The 14,886-nt window shown below is 32.0% G+C and overlaps 1 long non-coding RNA gene across 1 annotated transcript; it reads right to left on the reverse strand.

The window, feature by feature from the left end:
- Positions 1-11,162: 11,162 nt before the first annotated feature.
- Positions 11,163-14,352, reverse strand: LOC110112753. Its single transcript, XR_002305078.2, has 3 exons — positions 14,194-14,352; positions 13,889-14,007; positions 11,163-11,300 (listed from the first exon to the last, which is right to left on the reverse strand). It is a non-coding gene; the product is annotated as an uncharacterized LOC110112753 (long non-coding RNA).
- Positions 14,353-14,886: the final 534 nt, after the last annotated feature.

A 14,886-nucleotide genomic window follows, 5' to 3' on the forward strand; every position in this document is an offset into this window, starting at 1 on the left:
GCCAGTTCAGAAACTCTAATTCTCAAAGCACCTTTTAAATTCTCTTCAATTCTCAAATTCCATTATTTCCCTTCATTCTCACCTAGGTTTCTTGTAGTGTTATTATTTTTATTATTGTTAGTTTATAATTCTTCTTTTTAGTGATGTCAAAAGGACGAGTAAGATGTTATTGATTGTATCATTTATTTAGGATGTTATTGGTTTTATAGTTTATTTTTTAATTGTGTAGCATCAATACTTGTTTGGGCCTTTCTTTATAGCTTATGTTGTTATTTAGTAGTTTAGCAACATGCACACACACAGAGGGTGAATGAAAATAAAAATTATAAATATTTTAATTTTTTTATAATTCATAAAATACAAATTTGATCATGTTGTATGATCTATTGCTATAAAAATTAATTAAAATAATTTATTTAATTGAAAAAATATATTTTAAAGTATAACTAATTGTATAGTACGACCCCACATCGTACTGGACAATCAAGTGTAATAAAAAATCCTACCATTAATTAAATTAGCCAAAAATTTAAATTTTAATTTTGTTCTATTTATAATGTACACAATGTTTAAAATATTGCCTAATTTAATAAGATGATTAATTAATTGAATCTGCTTAATTTTGATTTTTATCATATTGTAGATCATTTAAATTTTTAATTAAAAAAAGAAAAAAAAATCCCTTAATTTTAAAATGATTCACTTACTGAGGGGGAGATTAAGAGAATATGCATCTAACTTAAAAATTCTATCATTAATAGTTGTCATCATAAAAAAGGGAAATTGGCACAATCTGGGATCCTAAACTTTGATGATAACAAATATAATTGTTATCTCTTTATTTCTCCTAATACCTATATTGTATATGTACTTTTGTATGTACTAATATTTCAAATACATCACACGCCGTGTAATGAAGTTTAAGGGCTCAAGACTTGGTAGAATAGAATGATATTTACATGTCTGTAATTTTTATTTCTTTATTTTTATATTTCTTAAGTCAAAGTCATTTAAGGGTGTATGCTAACTTGGCGACCATGCACACACACAAACGGGTACTGAGAAAATAAATTTTGATTTTATACAATCCTCATCGTTTTGTACAATAAGTTATTTAGAAAATCAATTAAAGTGGCTAATTTAGTAATTGATATTTTTGAATTGATCATATTGTACAAATTAGACTATATACGGTGATATATTTAAAATATAATTATTAGCCACCAATCAGATTTAGGTAAATATATTAATTTTTAAATTTTGAACTAGTCATATTGTTCAAACCATTTAATACTGTACAATATTTAAAATATTACTTAAACTAATTTTTATGATTAGTTAATTAAATGAAAGTCGTACCGTAGGATGTAGATTGTATTAGACAATTGGGAGAGATGAAATTTGATCTTCGCAGGGATCATCCTAGATAAACCTTGATTGATTGAACTAATCGTACCATACGATTATAATCGTACTGTACGATTGGCAAAGATGATGTTTGAACATCCTGTACGATCTTGAGATGAATGCACTAATAAATCGTACGATCCAAGTATCATGTTGTATGATCACTATGTAAAATTTTGAACAGATCATGGTATATGATCCATGATTGTATTGTACCAATTGAGTCATCTAACTTTAAAAATTAGGGTTTTTGGAATCCTTTGTATTTAAACATCTCTTAACGTGATTAAGTGGTTTGCCATTTTTTCCGAGGGAGAGTTTCTATAAGAAGGGTTTAAAGAGAGAGAATTACTTCAGAGAGAGAGAGAGGGGTGTGGTCTTGAGAGAGAATATTCTTGTGGGATAAGATATTGTGTGAGAGGGGTTTCTACACACTATTACTAGATGATATTGCACCTTCTTCCTCCAAGGTTAATGTCTTTGCTTGAGGGAAACTTTTGGGAGTGTCTCTTCCTAGGAAGGATTCGACTGCTTCACCGCATAAGAAAGGTGAAAAGAATTCGGCTACTATGTCGCATCGGGAAGGTGAAAGGGATTTGGCTACTCTGTTGCATCGAGGAGGTGAAAGTGATTTGTAAGGGCTTCTCCATCTTGTTAGGCAAAGGAGAGTTACTAGTATTAGTGTAATACTCATAGTGGAGGACTTTAGGAAGTGAACGTAGGTCAAGGTTGACCGAACCATTATAAAATTTTGATTTCGATGTGTTTGTTCTTGTGATTTACCTTTACTTTCCAATATTGATGTTTTCTAACATTTTACTTATTGCAAATGAGTGACCTGTGAGTACTTCATTTTTTATAAATAGAATATCTTGTCTTTGTGTAAAAAAGGAAAAAAAATATTTAGAAATCAAAATTGAAAAAAAAAAAATCTTCCATGCAAGTGTTATTTAAATTAAAAAACAAAATTTTGTTTATATTAGTTATTGAAACTTGTTAAATATGAGTTAGGTTGTTAGACCTAAGCTTATGTCCCAACGGCTAACCAAGAGGGGAGAGGATTGATAATTTAAAAATTATCCTCTTAATTGAAATTTAAAAGTTTAAAATCGATGAATTCTTTTGAGTAATTTAAAAAAATATATATTTTTCAACCACAGATAATAACAATATATATAAAAATAAAAAGCAGCGAAAAATAAAAGACATAAGATTTAAAGTGGTTCGATCAAACACGACCTACATCCACTCCCTGAAGTCTCCCACTTTAGGTATTGTACTATTATCACTAGTGTCTCTCCTTTTGCCCCCACAGTAAGGTGGAGAAGCCTTCACAAAAACTCTCTTCCACCACTACCCGGTGCGGTAGAGAACCGTTGTCCTTTTACACCTTCCAAGCGTCGACAGAGAACCTTTCGCTGTTCAGACTCTCCAAGTGTAGGCAGAGAATCTTCCGCTGTTCACACACTCTAAGTGTAGGCAAAGAACCTTCCGTTGTTCACACTCTCTAAGTGTAGGTAGAAAACCTTCAGCTGTTCACACTCCTCGAGTGCCGGTAGATAACCGGATCTCCTTGAAAGATTTTCTCATAAAAAATCTAGAAGGACAAGGGAAAAGAGTGAAGAAATTACAAAGAACACTTAGAGATCCTTACCTTTGAGTAATCAAGTGAACCCTTCATGCTCCACTAGTAAGAAATCTCCTTCAAATAGTCTCTCTCACTCTCTCCTTCAAATTCCCTTTAGTATTCACGAAGAGCAAGCAATAAAAAGATTGCATGACAGTCTTAAGTGGACCTTTTATAAAAAAGACCTGAAAAACTGTCCAAAAACTGCAAATTTCAATTTTTGACCATTCACGATCATCCCATACGATTGAATTTTGTATGTACGAATAGTATAAAAACTGTTGCGTATGAACTCAATATAAATTGGTACAAATTGCCTACATACCCGATCATCGTCCCATATGAACAGGTTTCATCATGTACGAACATTTATTCCCAAAGTTCATTGGTACGAAAAATGTAGGATGAACTACAAAGTTTACAGAATAGAGAAGATCGTCCTGGGATGAATATATAAAATTGTCTGGACGAACAGAATAATTGTTAAATCCTAAGGAGATTGTCCTAGGACCAATGGGTAAATCGTCTGGACGAACAGAGTAATTGAAAAATCCAGAGGAGATTGTCCTGGGATGAATGGGTAAAATCATCTGGATGAATAGAGTAATTGACAAATCCATAGGAGATCGTCTTGGGATGAATGGGTAAAATTGTCTGGACGAACAGAGTAATTGATAAATCCAGAGGAGATTGTCCTGGGACGAATATGTAAAATTGTCTAGACGAATAGAGTAATTTAAAAATCTAGAGAAGATCATCCTAGGATGAATGGGTAAAATCATCTTGATGATCTATACTTAGAAATATTTTTTCCTTCTCTGTTCGTACCATTGCTCGTTTGGGAGTATAACTGACCAGATCGTCCCGTACGAACATGGTTCGTACTGTACGATCAGTTTTAAAATTATGAATTTTAAAACTCTTCCCCAGGTGTGTGTGTGAGCTTAGTTACTTAATTACAATCACATTCTCTTAGACTCAAATAAAATGAAAAATACATACTCCAATTTTATAAATCATTCTAAGTTGATCTTGATTTGAAGTCTTCAACAATCTGGAGTATGATTTTCCTGAAATGATAGTACACACAAGAGCAAAAATAAATATTCCAAAAAATGTTAGGAGAAAATAATAATCAAAATAATAATATTTGGAATCATAAAAAACATACAAGTTGCAAGAATGTAAAACATGCAAAGCTAAGTAGCAACTCTCTCAACATTAATGTTATCACATTATTGTTAATTTAAAATCTTTTCAAAATGATAATTTTTTAGAGGGAATTCTTAAATAACAATTCACCTCCCCCCTCTTGGTGTGCATTTGTAGTTCAAGTTGATCTAACAACTTAAAATTCTGTTTTTCCAAATCCTTAAAAGGATTGGTTTCATTCAAAATAGACATAGAGAAAGCTTACGATAACATGTCTTGGGAAACTTTGAAGTAGATTTTGAGTTATTTTTGGCTTTCCTTTACACTTTTCAAAGCTTATTTTGGAATGTGTACTTAATCCAAGGTTCTCTATTTTGATTAATGGTAAATCCTCTAGTTGGATCGGTGCTCACAGTGGATTTCATCAAGATTGTCCCTTATCTCCTTTTCTCTTTATTTTATGTTCTTAACTCATTTCTAATGCTTTAATTAAAGAAGAGAAGGAGATAGGGATTAAGATTTATCATAATGCTCCTAGGATATCTCATTTGCTTTATACATACGATATCTTGATTTTTTCTGAAGCTAATTTGAAGGTGGCCAAGAGGATTAGGAGTATTTTATTGGATTATTGTAATTGGACTGGACAAAAAATAATTTATAATAAATCTACTATTTTCTTTGGAAAAGCCGTGAGTAAAAGAAGGAAGAAGAAGATTGCTCGGGTAATGGGATTCAAATATGTTAATTAATTTTACTACTTAGGAGTTAAAATTGCTTTGAGAAGAATTGTGGCATCAGATTTCAATTTTTTGTTGGAAAAAGTTATTGGGAAATTAGATACTTGGAGAGCAAATTTATGGGAGATTTACTCTTGCTAGATCAATTATTTTATCAATTCCTATTTTCCTTTGCACTCACTCTTTGGTATCGGTTGGAGTCTTGGCTGAAATAGACAAAGCATGTAGAGATTTTATTTGGCACAAGAAGGAGAATGAAAATGGCTTACATTTTGTTAGTTGGGAGAATTTGTGCAAACCATATCATTTAGGGGGACATGGTCTTCATTCTTGTGTAAGAAAGGTGGAAACTTTAAGAGAAAAAATTGCATGGAAATATATGAATGACGAAGACTCTTTTTTGCATAAATGCTTAAAGCCGAAGTATAGTACTTCATGTTGGTTTCCTGATTGGAAACAAAATATGTCAATTGTATGGAAAATTATACTGAGTAGTGCAAAGTCTCTTAAACCAATTATAAGATGGAAAATATTCAATGGAGAAAGTGTGAATGTCATGGAGGATGTTTGGATATTAGACAAAGCTTTATGCAAGTGGCCTACTTTCCTTGCTAATCTACAAATCAATGACTTAACTATAGATTATTTTATTAGAAATGACTGTTGGGACATGGAAAAACTACAGCATGTGTTTGGGGAGGAGCTTCTATAGAGTATTTGTAAAGTTCAAATTGATCCGGAGTCCAACAAAGATCAAATGGAGTTGATTTTTCAAAATTCTGGAAAATCATTGGTAGTATTATCATTTGAAGCTATGATTAATGATTCAAATATGGAAAAATATTGGACATGGATTAAGAAAATCAATCTTAATCCAAGGATTGAAGTTCTTTGGTGGAGATTATATCATAAAGCTATTCCAACTTTTCATTTCTTGGAATATAGAAGACTAAAGGAGGGAAGCTTATGTCCTAGAGCATGTATGAAAATTGAAGATATTGTACATGTGGCGGTGAGTTGTGATAAATTGATTCAAATTATAAAAATTTTGAATCAATAGGGCTTTCAAATTACTCTTTTTCATAGCTATGTTGAATCAATTTGTTGGTTGGAGTATAATGCTACCAAAAGACATTTCTAGATAATATTTATTATACTTCGGTGTTTCTTTGTTGGAAGTCTAGAAATAGATTTATTCATGAAGGAAAGGAGGATATCAATTTAAATATTGATTCCAATGCTCTTGGTATGACTTCTATTTCTATTTCCAATAGAAATAAATTGGGCTTATGGGATGTTAATCAACCTTCTCAGTTGTTTAATAAGTGTTGGCATCCTCCACCACCCGACTGGATCAAAATCAACGTTGATGCTTCTTTGTTATCTTCTTATAACGCTAGAATTAGAGCTATTTGCCGAGATCATAAAGGGAGGTTTCTTTTTTCTTTTGGATATAAAGGTATTCATTTGGATATTGCTCGGCTTGAATTGGATGATATTTTCTCTTTAAAAGGTATCAAGAATTGGATCACTCAATACAAAGGTATTATCACTGAAGGAGACAATGCAGATGTTATTAAAATCATTCAAAATAATATAAAAAAGATGGGGTTTCATAAACTGAAGGTTGATGTACAATTTTTTTCTTTTGTCAAAGAATTTAATTATGTTATTTCATTTATGTAAGTAGGGATTACAATAAGTTAGCATACATGTGTGCTAACTATGTTCTTAATGGGGATTTTGCTTGGGATGATATTAGTTTGGAACATATTCCTCCTTCTTTATTTCTATTATTGAAGGAGGAATGTGATGCTATTTGTTTGTATTAGGTGTTTTTCCTTTTAATGCTATTGCTTTATGCATCTTTAAAAAAAAAAGAATGAGGCTGGTCTGGAGGAGGAGGCTGGTTGAAGATAGAGAAATAAATATTCATCATAGCTATATTAGTGTTCACAGATTTGAACTATCCTCGAATCCAACCCATGTTGAGCTGGTACTATGCATTCTGCTGGTTAAGGTGAGTCAAAATTTGATGAAAATGTTGATCAAAATGACTTTTTAAATGGTCAAAGCATTGGATCATCTCCTGAAAGTCAGATCCCTAAGCAGGTGTTGGTGCCCCCCCTTCTCCCTCTTTATCCTCACTTGAATCATCATTCTTCCCAAAAAGTGCTCGAAACGAAGCATTAGTGAAGTAGATTGGCATTTCAAGTGGAATTTCAAGGTGAATAATATTGTACTTCTTCTCTAAGACATAGGTCACTAGATGTCCTAAAGCATTATTCTTCTTCCTCTTATGAGATGCATGCCTAATTTCAAAATGGTTATGAAAATAATCAAGAATGAGTTGGGCTTCATCTATTGGCTATCTAGTCATGATAAGATAGGTAATAGTGGACAAAAGAGGAGTAATGTTTATGTGATCATCAGCCTTATGAATGATTGAAGTTCTAAGGACATGTTGAATAATTCTGACATTTTGATTTGGAGTATAAACTCTAGGCAAGTGACTAACTTGAGCAACACCTCTAAGAACTTTGTTGATTTCAAATCAATCATAATCAGATTTGGAGGTCAAAGTGTGAGCTCTAATCCCTTGAGTCCTTAATTAAAGAAGGGTTCCTAGATCTTTCTTAGTGGTCTCAATCTGTTTCTTTTAAACAAAAGATCTTATCTTACTCCAATTCTCACTAAAACTCATGTTCGCTAAAAACTAGTGAAATGTTTCCTTATGATAGGCATGGATTAAGGTTAGAATAAAAGTGAATTGAGTTGAAGCGAAAAGTGGCATAACTTGAAAATGGATTTAATCTTGGAGTAAGATCCTAGATGGAGTGATTTTAGCAGAGGCAAACCAACAGTAAGCATCCTCATTTGCTCTAGTATGAAAGTCTTCATTTACACTCCTGGAAGATTAACCCTTAGAGACTCTACCCCGCTTGTTAGAACTAACCATTTCTAAGATGAAATGGATTGAAAGAGGCTATTGTAGTGAATCAAAAATGAGTTCTAAAGTCCTCCTTTTAACACTGCCATTGCCAGGTCCCAAGTCCTAGATGAGAAAAGTGGAGGGTTGCGTTAGGTAGTCGACAGCCAGCGTAAAACTTGTCGAATAATAATGACATGAATCCTTTAAGAAATTGTGTTAATGCTAGGGCGTCCCCTGGAAGTGACGCGCTGTATGGCCTGAATACAGTGACAAGTGTGCAAGGGCCGCTGCACCGGCGCCCAGGTGCAGTGTTAAATAGACAAGGGTTCCCACATCAAGGACGGATGTGGGCAAAGAAGCTAGTCCATGAAACTAAAATTAGGATAGGAACTTGGAATATAGGTTGCCTTATAGGAAAATTAATGGAATTAATAGATATTATGATTCATAGGAAGTTAAATATTTTGTGCATTCAGGAAACAAAATGGGTTGGAGATAAGGCTAAGGAAATTGATAGTTTAGGATTTAAACTTTGGTATTCGGGTAGGAGTCATACTAGAAATGGTGTAGGTGTTATTATAGATAAGAGTTTAAAGGATAATGTTATAAAAATTAATAGGATTGGAGATAGAATTATAGCTTTAAAGATTGTTGTTGATGATAATATTGTTAATAATATAAGTCCTTATGCTCCTCAAGTAGGTTTGGATTTGAGTTCTATTAAATTTTTAGAATGACTTAGAAGAATTAATACAAAATATACCTCTTGAAGAAAGAGTTTTTATTGGAGGAGATTTAAATGGACATGTTGGTAGAGAGGTAGATGATTTTAAAAGCATTCATGGTGGCCATGGATTCGGAACGACGAATGAAGGTGGCAAGACCATATTGGATTTTTGTTTAGCTTATGATTTTTCAATTGTTAATACCTTATTTAAGAAAAGAAATGAGCATCTCATCACTAAATCGTTTAGATTGATAAGATTGTAAAGTTATTCTGAGTGAAAATTTATGTACCCAACATCGATTATTAGTTTTGGACTTTAAGATAAAGGGGCATAAAATAAAAAATAAAGTAAAACAATTTTCTAGGATTAAATGGGGGCATTTAAAGAATATTAACAAAAATATTTTTGGAAATAAGATTTTAGATCTTAAGATTTTGTCTGTGCATGAGGATGCTAATATTATGTGGGAAAAAGTGGCTAGTGATATTAAGAATATTGCAAAAGATGTCCTTGGAGTATCAAAGGGAAAAGCTCCCAATAGTAAAAATAGTTGGTGGTGGAATCCAAATGTGCAAGAAAAGATTAAAAATAAGAAGCTTTGTTATAAAAATTGGTTTAATTTTAAAAATTCCGATAATTGGGAAATATATAAAGTTGCTCGTAAGGATGCTAAGAAAGCCATATGCGATGCAAAGACATTAGCTTTTAGTGATTTATATAATAGATTAGATACTAAAGAGGGAGAAAGATATATGTATAAGTTAGCCAAACAAAGAGATAGGAGTAGTAAGGATTTAGTTCAAGTGAAGTGTATTAAAGATGAAGATCAAAAAATACTTTTCTTAGAAGATGATATTCAACAAAGATGGATGAGATATTTTGCTAAACTTTTTAATGAAGATTGTGAAAATAAGATTGACTATAGTGACCTTAGCACCCTAAATGAAAATAAAGATTTCTATTTTTATCGGCGTATTAGTAAAACTGAAGTTAGAGAGGCTTTAAAGAAAATGAAGGGTGGAAAAGCTGTTGGACCTGATGATATCCCAATAGAGGTGTGGAAATGCTTAGGAGATGAAGGAATTTCATGGCTTACTAAACTTTTTAATACTATTTTGAAGACTAAAAAGATGCCAGATGAGTGGAGAATGAGTATGTTAATTCCTATTTTTAAGAATAAAGGTGATGCACAAGATTGTGCGAATTATAGAGGTATTAAGTTAATGTGTCATACTTTAAAACTATGGGAGCGAGTTATGGAGCATAGGTTGCGGCGTGATACTAATGTTTCTCAAAATCAATTTGGATTCATGCCGGGTAGGTCGACTATGGAAGCCATACATTTATTAAGAGGTTTGATGGAGAAATATAGAGAAAATAAGGAGGATCTACATATGATATTTATTGATTTAGAAAAAGCATATGATAAAGTTCCAAGAGAAGTGCTATGGAGAGTTCTTAAAAAGAAAGGAGTCAATAATGCTTATATTCAAATCATTAAAGATATGTATGCAGGAGCTATTACATGTGTTCAAACACAAGGTGGTTTGACCAAGTATTTCCCTATTTCGGTTGGGTTACATCAAGGATCAGCCTTAAGCCCATATCTTTTTACTTTAGTCATGGATGTTCTCACTAGACATTTGCAAGAGGATGTACCTTGGTGTATGCTTTTTGCTGATGATATTCTTCTTGTTGATAAGACTAGAGAGGGAGTTGAAGGTAAACTTGAATTATGGAGGTCAACCTTAGAGTCTAAAGGTTTTCGCTTGAGTAGATCTAAAACAGAATATATGGAGTGTAATTTTAGTAGTAATAGACCTACTGAGGGGATTGTGACTTTGGGCGATCAAGTCATTAATAAGAGTACACGTTTTAGATATCTTGGATCTATTGTTCAGAGTGATGGTGAAATAGATGGGGATATTATCAACAGAATTCAAGTTGGATGGTTGAAGTGGAGGAATGCATCGGGCTTGTTATGTGATAGAAATGTACCCCTCAAACTTAAGGGAAAATTCTATAAGATGATAGTGAGGCCTGCAATGCTTTATGGTGCCGAATGTTGGCCATTAAAAGAGAAGCATAATACTAAGTTAAGTGTGACAGAGATGAGGATGCTCAGGTGGATGAGTGGCTTTACCCTTAGAGATAAGATACGAAATGAACATATACATGAAAAGGTTGGAGTAGCTCCAGTAGAAGATAAAATTAGAGAGAGTCGCCTTAGATGGTTTGGCCACATAAAACGACGGCCTTTCGATGACCCGGTTAGGAGAGTAGAGGTATTAGATTTGACTTATATTAAGAAAGGTAGGGGTAGACCTAAAAAGACTTGGTTAGAAAATATTAGGAATGACCTTTCTTTATTAGATTTAAACGAGAATTTGACTTTTAATAGGACACAATGAAGAAAAAGGATTCATGTAGCCGACCCCACATAGTGGGATAAAGACTTGATGTTGTTGTTGTATTTTTCCAGTCCTTAATTTAAGAAGAAATAAAAACAACGAGGATTTGACTATCAATTCTTAAAAGTAATGCCCTTTTATTATAAAGAGGGTAATTTATAAGGATAGAAATTTCTCTAATATTCTTCTTGACAGGAAATGGCATGAGCTCACAAACCTTGTAGTGGATCTGCTCTAGAGGATGGTATCTGGCTGCAGCTTGAACCATCGGAGCTCAAAACCTCAATGATCTTTGGTGTATTCCTTCAAGATGCCAAAATAATAACTTTTATTAATGATTTGTACCTCTAAATACAAATATTTCGATAAAGAAAGCAACTGAACTCCTCAACAGAGAATAAGGACTATACTGAGAACACCATTCCTCCGTGCAACAAGCCTTTTCCCAGCACCGAAGGGATTCACCATAATATTATGCATCCCATGTACTATGCACTTTACATACCTTCTGAACATCTTAAAGAAGATTTTCAGGCATGCAAGAAAAGATATATAAGAAAAGCGAATATTATATATATATATAGAGAGAGAGAGAGAGAGAGAGACTTTTCTCCTCCTAGAAGGAGAATCATTGTTCTCCGCCCAATTGGATTTCCATATTTAGATCATCAAATGCAAGATCAAAACTAGAAATTATATTTAACATCATTAAAACAAGTATGAGAAAAAGATTGAATTAGTCATAATATAGTTGAGGATTATTTTATTCCTTCATAAAGAGTCAAGGAATCATTTTGATCTTTTTCTCAAACAAATCTCAATGGATAATTCTGCATGTATTACATTATTTAATGAACCATTGACTTGAACGGATCAGTGGCCAGATAGTTTGAGGAGATTGTTGCTTTTCAAGGTCATTGATTAAAACTTTGATCTTCATCCTTAATACACTTCACTTGAATTAAATTCTTACTACTCATATCTCTTTGTTTAGCTAACTTATACATATATCTTTCGCCCTCCTTAGTATCTAATCTATTTTATAAATCATTAAAAGCTAAAATCTTTGCATTACAAATTGTTTTCTTAGACTCCTTACGAGCCACTTTATATATTTTATAATTATCAGAATTTTTACAACTAAACCAATTCATATAACAAATCTTCTTATTTTTTATCTTTTCTTACATATTTTGATTCCACCACCAACTATTTTTACTATTAATTATTTTTTCCTTTGATACTTCAAATATATCTTTTGCAATATTCTTAATATCACTAGCTACTTTTTCCTACATAACATTAGCTTTCTCATGCACAAACAAAATCTTAAGATTTAGAATCTTACTCTCAAAAATATTTTTGTTAATATTCTTTAAATGCCCCCATCTAATCCTAGAATAATGATTTACTTTATTTTTTATTTTCTACCCCTTCATTTTAAAGTCCAAAACTAACAAGCGATGTTGGACATATAAAAAGTAAACTTCTAGATATTGTATACATGTTGATGGAAATAATGTGAGGTAGAGAGGAAAGAAGCAAATAGTCGTAGCTAGATCTAAAGTTTAAGAATATTACAAGGTATAGCTCACACCGACTATGAAATGATATAAGCAAAAGCTCTTCTTCAGGATTTTGGTTTACAATTACACAACATATAATTTTATACTATAATGATTATGTCACCATCAATATCGCTAGCAATCTAATATTGTACTCATTCTCCTATTATATATAAGGGGTTCTCTACTGAAAAAACACCAAAATATCCTTTTTCCTCTAACAATTATATAAGAATAATGGATGTAGTGATATTTATATAAGATAATTGAAAATAGATATGATTTGGATAAGAATAAAGAAGAATTAAAAATGCATCAACTAAATGATACATAAAATTATCTTTTAAGGGCCAAGAACGAGAATAATTAGAACTAAAATTGCATGGATTGAAGTTATTCAAAATGTTAAACTAAAAAAAGATCAAAATGATCCATGACTCTTTATGAAAGACTAAAATGATCTCCAATTATATTAAATAACCATTTTGGTCTCTCAATTCCTCAAAAAAGAACAAAAAAAAAAGTCCTACCATAAGACAATTCGGATTCCTTTTTAAAGCCTTAAGGGACCAAAAAAATATTTTAATATAGTTGGGAACCATTTTGGTCCTTCATAAAGAGTCAAATGGCCATTTTGATCCTTTTGTTAAAAAATAAATAAAATTAACACCTAGTGCACCAATTAACATGGATGAATGAAAAATAAGGATTCATAACCTACAGAACTTAACAGATGTTCTACACAATTCAGAAACTAGGAAAATAAACAATGTTATTGAAAGTTTCGTACTTTTATATGCCATTTAACTCTTGTTGACAACAGTCAGTTAATTATCTTCTTCTAATTTTATGGATCAATCTACCCATGGATACGAAAGAACGCAAAAGAATTTGGATTAGTAAAGAATAAGTACTACACCTCGAACATCAATAAACAGAGTTGAATAGAAAATAAGGATTTGTAACAAATATATCCTTAAAAATTTTCTACAGAATTCAAAATAAACAATTTTACCGAACATAATCAACCAAAATTTCCTATTTCATATACAGTTAGACATCTTTCATTTTTCAAACTGAAGGTTGTCGCATTGGATACAAAACAGATTAGAAAATTAGCTACTCTATAGGCTGAAAAAATTACGCAAATAAAATTGAGTTTCGGATGTCCATTTCTTTTAATTGTTTTTTAATAAGGTAAGGTTATATGGTTAGATATATAACCTGAACCATATTGGAAAAAAAAAAAAAAAAAACAGATATGGACATCTAAAACTCAGTTCTAAGATTGTATTGAACCATTAAAATAGCTCTTAATTAAAGTACCTGTCAAGAGTATCCCCATGTCCAAGCTGACCATTAGTACCTCTGCCCCATGAAAACACATTTTTACTCTCTGTCAAAGCAAGAGTATGCCTCCATCCACAAGACGTCTGGATAACCTTCTGTAAAATGTAAAAGAAAAAAATGAACCAAGATAACAGATTTAACTAATAGAAAAAATGCTTAAAGAGCTATCGGGACTGCATCAAACTCTCCAACCTCTAATTTCTAAGGGTAATAACGACACTATGTCACAATCAAATATTTCTCTGCAACAGAAGAATGAATTTAAAGTAATAAGATCATACCTGGTCCTGAGGGAATTTTACTTGAACTGGAGAGCAGTGATCAACATTATCACCAACGCCAAGTTGTCCAAACTATTCAAGAAAGATTACCAAGTGACAATTAGCACATCAAGCAAAATTCAAAATCTGTGCAAGTGAGGGTCAAGCTGTTCGAACAATTCTACCTAACGGGTCTAATTGCATCATTATAAAATTTACCTTAAGGTTTGAATAATAACTTACTAGAAGTTAAAATCTCATCCTTTAAATAATTCTTCTATATGAAAGATCCACGAGGAATCAAATTTTTGTATCATTTCTTTTCTAATTATTAATTATTAATATCGCATTTATTAAATTATAGATATGGTAAATGTATTAGCATTTATAACTGAATCAATTAATACTTATAAGGTATGGCAAGAAATATGTATAATTAATCAGTATAACTGTAAATATCAATATATTAGGAAAAGAAATATTTTGTCTTATTACGAAAAATCAAAAAGTAAATCACTCGATCACAGCCATATATTTCTCCTATTTTCTTCTATATAATGAGAAGAACGCTCTAGAGGATGGAAAGTAATTTGTGCATAGCTTTATTTGTTTTGGTTTTCGAGTCAACATTCAAACTTCTATCTTGTCTTTCACTCGTAAGCCTTGTGAAGATCCCTTTGAGGATCTTGTGTAAGGATCCATCAGGATCCTGTT

The sequence above is a fragment of the Dendrobium catenatum genome, unplaced genomic scaffold (assembly GCF_001605985.2).
Source record: "Dendrobium catenatum unplaced genomic scaffold, ASM160598v2 original_scaffold_246180, whole genome shotgun sequence".
Taxonomy (NCBI): Eukaryota; Viridiplantae; Streptophyta; class Magnoliopsida; order Asparagales; family Orchidaceae; genus Dendrobium; species Dendrobium catenatum.